Source organism: Otolemur garnettii, unplaced genomic scaffold (assembly GCF_000181295.1).
Source record: "Otolemur garnettii isolate 467f Iridium unplaced genomic scaffold, OtoGar3 scaffold00197, whole genome shotgun sequence".
In the NCBI taxonomy this organism is placed as follows: Eukaryota; Metazoa; Chordata; class Mammalia; order Primates; family Galagidae; genus Otolemur; species Otolemur garnettii.
This window is the reverse complement of record NW_003852592.1, coordinates 2,066,361-2,080,388: the sequence shown is the minus strand read 5'-3', so window position 1 is coordinate 2,080,388 and position 14,028 is coordinate 2,066,361. Positions and strand designations below refer to the sequence as shown.

The window sequence follows — 14,028 nt, the reverse complement described above, 5'->3', positions numbered from 1 at the left end:
TAGGTGTACGTGGCTGGCGCCCTAGCCGGTCGCGCCATAGGCGCCGAGCCAATACAAAGAATTCTTGAATATTCCTTTACCAGGCTGGCTTCACCAACTGCTTTCACTTTGCCCATTTCACGTTCTCCTCCACCCCATTTGAGATTAGGTGTCAGACTTTGTCCCCCTGAATTCCCCAATACTTCGATGTGTATCTACCCCAGTCCAGGTGCCAACCTCGAGTCAGCACTGTGTGCAGCTATCTGTCCCCATGGTCCCCTTCAAATGGGAACAGCTCCTTGTCTGTCCTCATATTGCAAACCTGGAAAATCTTTAAGAGTAGACAGGCCAGGTATCTTGTAGAATATCCCTCAGAGCCTGTCTAGTGTCCCTGCAGTTTGCTCCAGGTGACAGCAGGGCTGGCAGGAACGCCAGGGGCGAGGTGCGTCCTCCTCAGTGCCCCCCATCAGGAGGCTAAAATTTGAACAGTAAATCTCAAGCAAAAATAAGTAAAATAAAATAAAATAGGAATTTGAGTTAGCAATTCTCATGTTGCCCCTCACCCTGCACATGCAGATAGGGTCCCATTAACTTTAGTCATTTACCAAACTGAGAATGCACTATTTTTTTTCTAAGATAAAGAAATTACCTAGTGGCTCTGAGGCAGTGAGGGCTGGTGAAGACCCCACATACTGAGAGACCACACCCTACAAGTCAGGGGCATGGATTCTGCAGACAGCCTGCCCAGACCAGGGCACCCCAACCTCTATGTGACCTGAGCATATTATTAACTTCTCTCACCCTTCAACTCTCTGCCTGCAAGGTGGGGGCAGCAGCTGTGAGTACTACATGAAAGAATTTACCAAAAGCACTGACAATGGTGCCAGGCACATACTGAATGCTTGTTCAAAATTTTAAAACAAAATACCAAGAAACCTGGGCTCTGTCGCTGCCAGCCATGACCACAGGAGTCATGTGTGGAGCCCTGGTAGAGGTGACATGCTAACTATGTGGCAAGCCCTGCATAGCCCTCCACTGACCAGGCACCCAAAGCCTGCTGTCCCCATCCCCATACCACCCTGCTCCAGGGAGCAGCAGCAGGCAAAGGGGGGGCTCCCCACATCCCAGGAACTGATTCAAACGCCACCTGGCTGGGGGGCATTGGTGTTACGTTTTCTTCTTTAGAGAGCCACAGGAGCTAAACATCCTCTCCCCTAAGATGCCAGACACAGAAGAGAAGCCACCTGGGTGTCCAAAGGCTGATCCAGCCATGCAGCAGGCCATACTGAAGCCCTGAATTGTTCTTCTGGGACCCCCCAGCTCGTGTAAGCCAGACTGAGTAGGGTTTTCCATTACTGGGCAGTTAAAACATCCTGACTGATGTACACTTATAAATATGAAATTCTCTACCGGAGGCTTAAAAATACAGAGATTTTGAAGAATGATTTCCCTCAAATATTTTTAACAGTAACCACTCTGGGAAACTCCAACAAACCAAAATCATTCCTGACTCAACAAAGTAAATCCCAAAATAAGGTATGTGGGTTATGAGAGGATATGTCACATTACAAAAATACGGGGCATTTTCCTCTTATGAAATACAAAATAACAATCAAAGCACAAAAACTAGTATTAGTAGACCTTCTCAAACTTGAGTGCCTCAGAGGTCCCTGAGGGCTTTGGTTTATTCGAGAAACTAACAAATGATTTTAACTCAAGAGAGACTATCCACACTCTTAAAGAAAGGAGAAGCATCACTTGGGGATCACCATTATCCTTCTCAAGTCTGAGGAAGGACGACCAGGTTGAGAGAGAAAAGAGAAGGAGAGAGGATCCCCGAGAAGGCTGAGGTCCAGGAGAACAGGTCTTCTCAAGGAGACCATAAGGATACACCTGCAGGGGCCTCTCCATGGTGACTTGGCTCTTGGGAATTTGTAAACTTAACTTCCTGGAGTTTGGAAATTTCCACTTCTGTGAAATCCTGTAGTTCTGTGGGGGCTGGAGTAGCATCTCCCACTTAATTCAAACTGGCCAATGGAAAAGGTACCTGTGGGTTGGAACTTTCTGTCCATAAAAAGGGAAAGACCAAGCCAGTCAGGGAGCACCGCCATTTGGAATTCTTCTATGCCATAATTTCCTAGCAGGTAAATGAAGCCCTTCCTCTTATAAACATGGTGTTTGGGTGCTCTTTCTCTCCGTTGGGCCTCATCTTCCTGCAACAAAAGTATAACCAGACAGCCCAAGATGCAGGAAAGACATTATTCTAAAAGCTCCTTTCTCCCATAAAAGGCCCTGTGGATTCGCAAACAACCGAAGCCAGAGGGCTCAAGGTCACCCCAAGGATGGGGGATAGAAAAGCCTTCAACCAAATAGCCCCAGGTAGGGTCTGACTCAAAGTTTTTGCTTCCTGCTTGTGATTAACCAAATCTCTGGCTCTGAGCCTGAATTTCCAATTTGTTAGACTTAACTCAAACCTAGAGTCCAGTTGGGGACACAGCTGCTCAACTATGTACAGAACAGCCAAGAACTGAGCAGCACAGCAGCCACACTTCGGGCAATGCCCTTCCAGGATAGAGGTGCTTCCTCCCTCCAGCCAGGGAGCCCCTCCCCATTCCAGACTCCTCTGAAAATTCCAGTTCAGATGTGAGGCCCAGAAACTGCTTCTGTTTCTGCCTCCTGCTTCCAAATCTTTCTTGAGTCAGGGAAGAAGATGGATGTCCAACAGCCACTTGTTCATAGATCCAAAGTGAGAGAACGTGCTCAGAGGGACCCTAACAATGCCCTGAGCCACGTTTACATTTTAAAAAGTTAGCCAGAGGCTCATGTCTGTAATCTTGGCACTCTGGAAGGCTGAAGCAGGAGGACTGCTTGAGCTCCAGAGTTCAAGACTAGCCAGGCAAGAGTGAGGCCTCATCTCTACTAAACACAGAAAAATTATTGGGGCATCTTGACCCACACCTGTAACTCAGCTACTTGGGAGGCTGAGGCAGGAGGACTGCTTGAACCCAGGGGTTTGAGGTTGCAGTGAGCTATGATGACACCACTGCAGTCCAGCCTGGGTGACAGAGTAAGACCTTGCCTCAAAAAAGAGGAAACAAACTATATATCCAACATGAAAAACCTGAAAATCACAACGAAGGCCTCTATAAGTCCCTCTCCATCACTCCCGACTGTACTGACCTTGAGCAGCCCTTGACCTTTCCCTAGGCACCTGCAGCTTCTTTCCCTGGACCTCTTTCCTGGTCCCAAAGCGTGGTCTCAGTCTCACAGCGCAGAAAGAAGCAAGGCCACCCTCCTCACTTCCCCACAGAGAGCTCCCACCAGCGAGGCACTAAAGCCGTACAACCAACCGCAGGACCTGTGAGCTCCAAACATGGAGAGGTCAGACACTGCGCACACCAGGTCAACACGGGACTCCCAAGAGACGTCTGTGCCCCGGAGAGCGGAGTCCTCGCTTCAAACCATCCTTCCCAGTGCAAACTCAATGCAACAAAATACAACAAAACGCCGCGGGGAAAGGGCTCTGTGGTGGGAAGGGATCACATTGGCAGGAGACTTCCGTGGAGCTCGAGGCCAGCAGCTGCTCGGTGGGGGGCAGGGCCCTCGGTCCCACAAACGACGGGGGCAGCGCCAGCAGAAGGGTCCCCGGCCGGGACCTGCGCGGGCAACAGCGAGGGTCGTGGGGACCCAGGGCAGTCCGGTCCAGCTCACCGTTTAGCCCCAGACCCGGCAGCAGACCGCACGCCGGGGCTTTAGGGTCCCAGCACTGGAGAACCGCAAACTCTACTCCCAGGCGCGGATGCGTCGCGGTCGGGGTTAAGACCTGGTTTTCAGAGTTTGGGTCAAACAGCCGGGCTCCCACGAGCGCGTTACTTCAGGGTGGCGACCACACCTTCCCGCCCTCGAGGGTGACGGAAGGCAGGAACCACCACGGACTTACCCAGCCTGAGCCCCGAACCCCAGCAAGCGCCCTCGGCTGTGCTCCTGGAGGCGGGTGTGAGAGCCCAGGCGCCGCCGGGGAGGCGGAGGCGGCTGCCGGGACGTGGCCCACCCCGCGTGTCCAGAGTCCCGGGGCGCAGACCTGGTGCCTGCCGCGGGCTCCCTGGGGCACAGGCTCGCGCGCCGGCTGACCTGGGCAGCGGGCGTCCCCTCTGCCGCGGGCCTCCCCGTACCGCCGGCAGCTCTTTGTGTTGGTGGCCCCGGCACCAAGCTCCCCGCCGCCTCCAGGCGCCTCCCCCTCGTCCTCTCCGCGCCCAGCGCGGACCCAGGGGCGGGGCGGCCCGAGAGGGGCGGGGCGGAGCAGGCCCGAGGGAGAGGGGCGGGGCCAGAGTCCCGGCCGACGGGGACCCCCCGGGAAGCCTCTGCGCGTCCCGCTGATTCCCGCGCAACGTGGGCTCTGCGGGGTTGGGCGGTGCGCAGCTCTCGGTCTAGCATCTTCTGGAAAGCCGGGAAGCCGGCTAGTCCGGGTTAATACCCCAAATCCACAACTACGGAAACTAGGAGACATAAAATTGAGGTCCGTGGCTCAAGTGGCTAAGGCGCCAGCCATGTACACCCAAGGTGGCCGGTTCAAATCCAGCCCGGGCCTGCCAAACAACAAGATAGCTGCAACCAAAAAATAGCCGGGCGTTGTGGCGGGCGCCTGTGGTCCCAGCGACAGGAGAGGTGGAGGCAGGAGACTCGCTTGAGCCCAGGAGTTGGAGGTTGCCGTGAGCTGTGATGCCACAGCACTCTACCCAGGGGGACAGCTTGAGGCTCTATATCAAAAAAAAAAAAAAAAAATGAGGTCCTCATCTTTCCAGCATATATTCAGCTAGTAACTGTAATCTAAAAGTCTGAAATCCGAAATGTTCCAAAATCTAAAACTTTGTCGGCTTAGACGACGCTTAAAAGAAATGCTCATCTTGTTTGTAATTAGGTTTTAGAGAATCAAAAAATACAAAAATATTTTTAAAAATAAAAAAAATGCTCGTGGAGCATTTCTTATTTTGGTTTTTCAGGTCAGGGATGCTTAACCATATGTGAAAATTCCAAAATCCGAAAAAAAACCCCGACTTCAGAAACACTCTGGTCCCCAGAATTTCGGATAAGGGATATTCAACCCGTGTGTGTTTGCCGAGCACCTACCAGTGCTAGCCTTGTCTTATGGGCTGGGAACTCAGCAGTGACAACTGGGGGCCAAAAATTCCCTGCCCTTTATGTAATTTATACTTGGAAGACAATTTTTGAAACTTTAACAATACATATAAGAGAGGTGGTTGGGTGGCAAGAAGATGGCCTGGGGCTGGAGTCTGCAGGTAGTCCGGAGGGCCAGGGAAGGTGATGTGAGAGGTGTGGGTGTCAGCTGAGAGAAGACAGAGACGGGCAGGTGGGTGCAGGGTCGTGCTGCCCTTGGGAGGACTTGACTTCTACTAGGAGGTGATTAGCTCCAAAAAGTGTGAGGCAAAGGGAGAGGTTAGGACATCCTTAGGAAGTCATATCAATTGTCAAGCTGAGAGGCAAGGTGGCCAGGCCCAGGCTGGAGGTGGTGAGAGGCCAGATTTGGGATAAAGTGAGTTTAAGGGGTCCAGTGGGCAGGGTGAGCCCCCAGATCGTGGGTTGCAGAAAACAGAAAGAGAAGTCAGGGTGACTACAAGATTGTGGGTTGAGTGACTACAGTTAACTCTGTGCTGGGTTCTTTCTACATCTGAGCTTATTTGAATCCTCACAGCAATCCTATACCATAGTGGCACCTGTGTCATCTTACAAAAGAGGAAACTGGTGCGGCGCCTGTGGCTCAGTGGGTAGGGCGCTGGCCCCATATGCCCAGGGTGGTGGGTTCAAACCTGGCTCTGGCCAACTGCAACAACAACAAAAAAATAGCTGGGCGTTGTGGCGGGTGCCTATAGTCTCAGCTCCTTGAGAGGCTGAGGCAAGAGAATCGCCTAAGCCCAGGAGTGGGAGGTTGCTGTGAGCTGTGTGACAACGGCACTCCACCAAGGGCAACAGAGTGAAACTCTGTCTCTACCAAAAAAAAGGAGGAAACTGATGCTTAAGAAGTAAAACAACACGCTGTCAGTCCCATAGCTGCCCCAAGCCACTGTCCACTGTCTGACCTGGATCCTGGAATCCACACTGGCACTGGTTGGTCTCTGAGCAGAGAGCTTGGGCATCCCTTTCTCCTGCTTCCCATACTCAGTGCCACTGGGGCCTTCAGAGTCCTGTGCCTCTCTCTTGAACCTTGTCACCTCGTCACCATCGTGTCCACTCGGCACTGCTGGCCACTGTGGTCCTCACAGGCTGCTCCTGAGGCTCCAGGTCCCATGTCTGATTACTCTGCAGAATGCTCGGTGCCAGATCCCACCTCGGGGAGCTCCTCTTTGCCCTACACTGCAATGAAACTGCTCTTGCCAGTGAACCAATGACCCGGTTGACCTCCCAGTGACCAAATCAAGTAGTTTATCTTCACTTGACCTGGAGGCTCTGGGGCACGCACAGTCCCCGGGCTCCCAGCGGCTATCCTCCCACACGCTGCACGGCTTCCTCACTGCTCCCTCGTGGGCCTCCTTTCCCCGTCCTCAAATTGATGTTTGTCACGGCATTCTGGACCTGGCTCCCAGCTCTCCTTGCCTCTCTTCTGGGTGATTCTGTCCTGTTCCCCTGACTGAAGTCACCAGCCTTGTGCAGACTGCATCCTCCTCCATGTGTCCAGCCCTGCTTTCACTCTGGCTCTCACCCTCTTCTGCTCTGGCCTCAATCACCCAGCAGCCCACTGGGTAGTCCACTTCCATGAACCACAACAGTTCAAACTCAACTGGCCGACAAGCCTCAAACTGAAACACTGCTCTTTCCCTGAAGCATACTCCTCTCAAGGGGATTCGCTGTCTTGGTAAGAGCTACCCCTTCCTCCTCATGCTTATGTGGTTGCCAAGTTCTATGTCTTCTCTGTGTCAGGTCCCTGCCACCACACCTCCTGGTGCTGGGCCCTCCGGTCCCTCCTGAGACCATGGAAGGGGGACTGCTGAACTTCAGGTACTTGTGCTTGCCCACACAGCAGCCAGGTGTACCTTCTACCCCCAAGCCCTCTGAGGACCCCTCCCTTCCGGGCCCAGCACTGGGCTCCACAGGCAGCCGGTAGCCCATCAGGGCCTCTTGGAGCCCTAACAGGGAGGCAGACCCTGGGCCTGGGCACTTTTTCTCTAAGGCTTTGCCAGTGCCCCCTCACCTCTCCCTGGCTTTCTGCACTCTGCCATCCCAGGACAGACATGTTCATTTTCAATAAGACTGGTCTCCCTCCTGCCATCAGTCACCTCTATACTGCTGGGCTCTTTGCCAGTTTCTGAGCTTCCTGTGGGCAAGAGTACCTGACCCTTGCAGGCCTCCGCTCCTGTGTCTGGGGGGGCTGCCCAGAGACTTGCCCTCATGGTGTCCCCCAGCTGGGATCTGGAGATGAAGTCTTACTAGCATAATAACAATAGGTCAGGATTACAGAGTGGGCTCAAGGGCAGTCTGGCCTGAGGATAGGATTCCACTGCTGTGAGGATGAGGCTCCCTGCCTGGGGGAGGAGGAAGCCGGAGGGAGGGCAGGCTCTGGGAACAGGGGAGGCCCAGGGCAGGTGCCTCCAAGTGGCAAACTTCATAGGAGTAAAGGGCGCCCAGTGGTAAGCAGCACTCACTGCCTGCTCTAGGCTGGGAGGCCTCCTAGTTTACTGTGAGGCTGGATCCTTTCTGCTGTGCCCAGGACCCAGGGCAGCCAACGAGAGGCAAGTGCCAGGACACCAGGCAGAGCTGGTCCAGCTGGGACAGACAGCCACGGCCCTGGTGGACCCCAGTCTGTGACCCTCGGTTCTGTGAGGGTCGTCTTTTCTCCAGTGCTTCTTACCTTCCATCTGAGCTTTCATTCGTCACATGGAGAACAAACTTGTGTCAGAAGACGCAAATCACGGTGCCATCTGCAGCTGTTTGCGGAACTCCTAGGCCTCGGTTCTCTCCTGTGAAGTGAAATGTGAAACGCGCCAGTGTGCAGGGTGCACCAAGCGTAAGTGAGCTAATCACGGGTGCTCATCCAGGGCAGAGAATGGGAGCTGTCCACACTGATGATTTAAACATGGGAAATACCAGGCCCTGGGTCCTACACAGATCTCATTTGTTCAAGAAAGAACCTTGGAGTTGATCTTGATCATCTCTTGTACCTTACATCATCACACCTTGACAGCTCTTCTTTGTAAAAATGTTTTATTTTAGATTAATGTTGTATATGCAGAGAACGTGAAAAAGTACCAACAATTCCCTTCTTCACCTCGGTTCCCCTAACATTAGCATCTTCCACAACCATGGTAGAGTCACTGACACCAGGAACTAACCATCAGCACATGTTACTATTAATGAAAGACATTATTCAAATGTTACTAGTTTTTTCACTAATACCCCCCTTTCCATTTCCAGGGTCCTGTCCAGACCCTGTCACAGCCACTGTGAGTCACTCCAGATCGTCTCTGGTGTGTCCTGCCCCACTTGCTACTAATCGTCTCCTGCGTTCTCATCACTCCTGTGCTGGTCTAGCTACAGTCTCCTGCCCTGTTTCCCTCCACCCAGAGCAGGCACTCCACCACCACGTCCACTCTGCATATTCCACAGTTTTCTCCTTAGCATCCATTTCCACTCACCCAGTCAGCAGACAAAGGGGAAATATGAAGACACTGCTTGGGTTGGCTCTGCCCATTGGGAGCATGTTAGGGGAACCCTCAGTGGGTTCGCCGATAGGTGGGGGGGATTACCAACATTCTGATTCAGAGTAACCAACACAGAGAGAAGTCGGTATGGGGCGCAGCTGACAAGCAGCCTTCCAGACATTTGTTGAAGGACATTCACATGTCTTACTTTACTTAATTCAGCCTTGCAGTCAGTAAACCTAAGTTCCTAGGCTGTTTCTACTAGGCTGACGGGGGTGCCCACCTCCCCCTCACACCTGACCACCTGCACAGCCCAATGTGACAGCCATCACTGCCCGTCCTCCAGACACAAGGAATCAACTCTTAGAGGACAGAGAGAAGTGGGAGAAAGCCACACTGGGTGGCCAGGCGAGGTCAGTCAGATAATGAAGACAGAGAAGTAGCGGTTTGTTGAAGATGCCCATGGGAAACTCAGTTGGAAAGATGGGCACAAAATAAGCAGAGCTGATACGTTAGTGGGAAAAGGAACTCCAGGGGGAAGTGAGACAGAAATGAGCATCAGAAATGCCTCCCAGCCATCTCACATGAGTGGAAAGTGAAGTTGCCATGTTATCTGGTGGGTTAGGGAAAAGTTGAGCTCCCTGTCCTCACTGTGAATTGCTAACTGGGTATGGAGTTGTGACAATTTATTAACCAGAGACAGGGCTCAAAGGTACACTCCAGAGCCCTCATTTAGAAACCTAACATCTTACCCTCAGCCTAGATTTAGAACAAAAAACTAACGGTAAGAGGTCAGGAACCTAGGGAAACTCTATGGAGAAGTTGATAAGTCTTATCCCCTGGAAAACTTTTATCAATCTCTGGTCACTCTGTCTTTAGAGCACACTTGATGTCAGCAGGGACTAGCTGATGTCATCAGGAAGAGAAGCAATGAATGTGCAGGACACCACGGTCAGTGGACCCTTGAGATGGAGAGGGAGGCTGGCTCCAGAGTTCTCACCAGGGTCAGTGGACCCTTGAGATGGAGAGAGAGTCTCTCCCCCCGCCCAATGTAAGGTGTGCTTTGCCTGAGGGGAACAGGGTAGAGTCAGGAAGGTCTGTGAGAAGGAAAGGAGGCCAGTTCAGGGATTAGAAAGGCTTTATTAGTAGAGAAAGGGGAGAGAAAGAGCAGAGTGGGGTCAACTAGGAGTCAGCTCATTTCACACAGTTTAAAGAAGCTTCCCTCCACCTTATCAGGGTTGAATGTGGGAGGGAGGTCCCCAAGGGGAGTTTAATTTTTGCACTCAGAGCAAATCTAGAAGTTACTCCCTTAATTGGCCACCAGCCCGGGCCAGAGGAAAAGTTACTGTTCAGCTGTTTCCCGAACACTGGCCTTGAAGCATCTTAGGGAATGGTGAAGGGGTTGCGGTGATCATGCAGTTAGTTTCTGGCCTGCTTTCTCTCACCGGCTTTTTCCCAAAATGGCTACATTCTCGTCAGGGTCATGAGGAGTTCTTTCCCACATCACCGCGATGGAGCCACAGGTACCTCCCAAACCCTCCTCCCATCACTCTATCTACTATGACAAAGTGAGCTGCTGCTTCCCAAGAACTTGCTTTGATCACTACTCCTTTCCCCAAGCCCTTTGATAGCTCCACATTTGCTGGATGGAGGAATCCAGATTCACCAACTGCTGTCCAGCATCCTTCACAGACATCTCAGCACCATCCCCCAGCCCCGCCCCGTTCCAACTCCTATCGCTGGCCCCATGAACCCCTGGCTCCAGTATAACCGTGTATGTTCTGACTCCTGGGAGCTCCCTGGTCCTCCAGCCTGCAAGTCTCCTTTGCATCCACTTGCGCCTATCCACTCATTAAGTCTGTGCTCAACTTTGTCCTCTTTTAAGAAGACCCCGTGGACCCTGCATCCTGCTCCACCCCCTGAGTAAGTCGGCCTATTCTGTCTGGGGCCATTCATTCTGGTGTCCTGATCTGTTAAGTCCGGTGTCACTATCTAGAGTTCTACTAGGAGATCCTACTTGTTTGAGTCCCAGTTAGATTATAAACTCCCACAGTCAGGAACAGTGAGTTTTATGCTTTTACACCCCCACGACAACTGGTTAAAAGCCTCGTAGGCAGTGAGGCTTCCTTACTTTATTGAATTATATTGTTGATTTTGCTTCTGGCAATGGTTTCAATTAATGCAGGGTAGAGAAGTATAGTTTTTCTCTATGATATAGACAGTCTCATTTTCTTTGATAGCTCATTATGTGAATTCCAGTGTGATATAGGGAGCTGAGAAATGCCCATCACCCTGGATGCTATGCTTTGACAAATGACCACAAGATAGTTCCTTTTTTTTTAAATTTTATGTCAGACAGGTGATATGCTGACATCACCTTTACAAATTCTGAGGGAGGCACATTTCATACAGGAGCATGAAAATCTAGTCATTATGTTTATGAACTACAAAGAATCTACTTTTGGTTTTGTTTGTTTTGTTTTGTTTTTTAGACAGGGTCTTATTCTGTCACCCAGGCTAGAGTGCAGTGGTGTCCTCATAGCTCACAGCAACCTCAAACTTCTGGCCTCAAGTGATCCTTCTGTGATAGCCTCCCAAGTGACTTGGACTACAGACGCCCGCCATAATGCCCAACTACTTTTTCTTTTTTTTTTTTGCAGTTTTCGCTGGGGCTGAGTTTGAACCCTCCACCTCCAGCATATGGGGCTGGTGCCCTACCCTTTTGAGCCACAAGCACTGCCCTACTTTTTTTTTTTTTTTTGGAGACAGAGCCTTAAGCTATCCCCCTGGGTAGAGTGCCATGGCATCACAGCTCACAGCAACCTCCAACTCCTGGGCTCAAGCGAGTCTCCTGCCTCAGCCTCCCAAGTAGCTGGGACTACAGGCGCCCGCCACAACGCCCGGCCATTTTTTGGTTGCAGCCATCTTTGTTGTTTGGCGGGCCCGGGCTGGGGATTCGAACCCACCACCTTAGGTGTATGTGGCTGGCGCCTTAGCAGCTTGAGCCACAGGCGCCGAGCCTACTTTTTCTATTTTTAAGGTCCTCACTCTTGCTCAGGCTGGTCTTGAACTCCTAGCCTTAAGCAGTCCTTCTGCCTCAGCCTCCCAGAGTGCTAGGATTATAGGCCTAAGCCACTGTGCCTGGTGTTCTTTTCCTTCAGTAAGTTTTATTTTGGCAGAAGGGCCTGTATCCATTCATTAATGCGTTCATTCACCTTACCCCAGGGGAAGGGCCTGTATCCATTCATTAATGCATTCATTCACCTTGCCCCAGCAGAAGAACCTGTATCCATTCATTAATGCCTTCATTCACCTTGCCCCAGGGGAAGGGCCTGTATCCATTTATTAGTGCATTCATTCACCTTGCCCCAGCAGAAGGGCCTGTATCCATTCATTAATGCATTCATTCACCTTGCCCCCGGGGAAGGGCCTGTATCCATTTATTAGTGCATTCATTCACCTTGCCCCAGAGGAAGGGCCTGTATCCATTCTTTGTTACCAAGTCCTGGTCTAATGTAACTACAAAGGACGCATGCAACTATATATACCCCTAGACAAAGAACCCAAGCAGAGAGGGGAGATTTTTTTTTCTCACTTGGGTTTTTCTCTCTGCCAGGAGCTCTAGTATTTTTTTCTATATTCTTTTTTGTAAAATAAATCCTGTCTTGCCACGGATCTGTGGTCCGTGGATTCATTCTTCGAATCCCTGAGACTAAGGACCTACTGAAGAAGAAATTCTAGTATCACCAGCACCCTCATTTAGTTCTGAGCTCTGAAGAGGGTATATATTGCATCCCAGTGGGGTAAAGGACCAAGTCCCAAGGATCCAATGGATAGAACACCCACACATGGTCCAGGGCCTTTGGCCAAGGAATCCCTGGGAGCCTGAGTCACAGGCACCCTGAGGCTCTGACTGCACAGCCATCTGCCAGCAGCCCCATGAGGGCTCTGAGAGCTCCCTGAGGGCAGGCCGGGGCTGCTTTTACACCTGGTGCCCAGGACACCCTCCTATGTACACATGCCTGGCTGGATAAAAGATGGACCAGCCCTGCACGGGCATGACAGTGATCACCTCTCTCAGTGGTCTGTCGTCCACTCACACAGACCAAGCAGCTGAATAATGGGAATTTATTTCTCACAGGCTGGAGGTTCAGGGTCAAGGTGTTAGCAGGTCTAGTTTCCCCACGCCTTGCTCCTTGCTTGTGGACTGCTGCCCTCTGTCTCTCTCCTCCCTTAGTCCTTCCCCTGCATGCCATGTGTTCCCCCTCCTGCAGATGCTGGTGCTGCTGGACTAGGGCTCTACTCTTACCACCTCCGGTAGCCTCCTGCCCCCTTAAAAGCCCTGTGCCAGACATCACCCCATTTGGGGTCTGGGCCCCTGCCCCTCCTTGGATGCCCATGCACATCTCCTCTCCCCCCACAGCACACATTCTCGACTGTGGCTCACCTCATTTGGCCTTCTAAGCGTTCACCCACCAGAAGTGGAATGTGCTGAGTCTGCACATGAGGAGCCCCGCAGTTTTGCCTGCAGACCTGATGAGCAGGGCCATCACCTGGGCCACCCCTCTTGGGTCCTCCATAGTCCCCGCCACTTCTGTGCCCTTCCCACTGGCCAAGAGGCTCATCTCCAGGCCAAGTGGACCCCCTTGGAGACTAGAATCTCCAAGTCCCAAATTACTGGAAGGATCTGACCTGCATGGTTGGGCTTACTTGGTGGCTGCCAGCCCATCAGCAGGAGAGGTTGCCTCTGAGAGGCCAAGGACAGGCCCTCTAAGAAGGAGTTTGGGGGCTCAAGAGAAATGAGTGGCAAAGAAGCAATTGGCACCTAGGTGGGGGTGGCACAGGAGAGTGCAGGCCTCTGTCTGTGTCTCCAGGCCTGTCTCTGCTGGTCTCCATCTCTCTCCATCTCTATTTGCCACTGTCTCTGTCTCTCTCTCACCCAGGCATGTTTTCACCCAGGAAAGAGAACATCTGTTCTTCACACATGCACAGGCCCACCACTCACATTCACCTCATTCCCTACATACACCCCTGAACACAAAGCGCAGCATGTGCAGACACATCCACACCAATGACGCCCCACTCGGCATGCAGTACCCTCACCTCCCCTCACAGCCCTTACTTCTTACAAACACAATCTTGCTAAAAGCACACTACAAACCTCCACACACAACCCTATTGCACATAGCTCACCACTCACAAACACCCATTAATCACCCACCAAACACAGGGCTTCATACACTGCACCACCCAGTACACACACTACCCATCTCTACCCACTGCACACAGCCCATTGCAGCCATGACCCCCGTCTACACACCCACTGCACACAGCCCACAGAGCCGCAGCCCCCGTATACACACCCACTGCACACAGCCCACAGAGCCGCAGCCCCCGT

At 52.1% G+C, this 14,028-nt stretch overlaps 1 protein-coding gene and 1 non-coding gene across 5 annotated transcripts in view; both read right to left on the bottom strand.

Annotated features, from left to right (window-relative positions):
* The window catches only part of NINL (ninein like), a 76,617-nt gene that overhangs the window by 58,392 nt on the left and 4,197 nt on the right, over positions 1 to 14,028 (bottom strand). For 2 of the 4 annotated variants that reach the window (XM_023507672.1, XM_023507673.1), the window contains exon 2: positions 7,841 to 7,949. The gene's annotated coding sequence lies outside the window, so the exon portion shown is untranslated. Of the gene's footprint in view, positions 1 to 3,919; positions 4,188 to 7,840; positions 7,950 to 14,028 lie in introns of those variants that run through there. The other 2 variants (XM_023507674.1, XM_023507675.1) reach the window with 1 other exon arrangement.
* LOC111721888 lies at positions 10,980 to 11,085 on the bottom strand. Its single transcript, XR_002770883.1, has one exon. It is a non-coding gene; the product is annotated as a small nucleolar RNA U13 (small nucleolar RNA).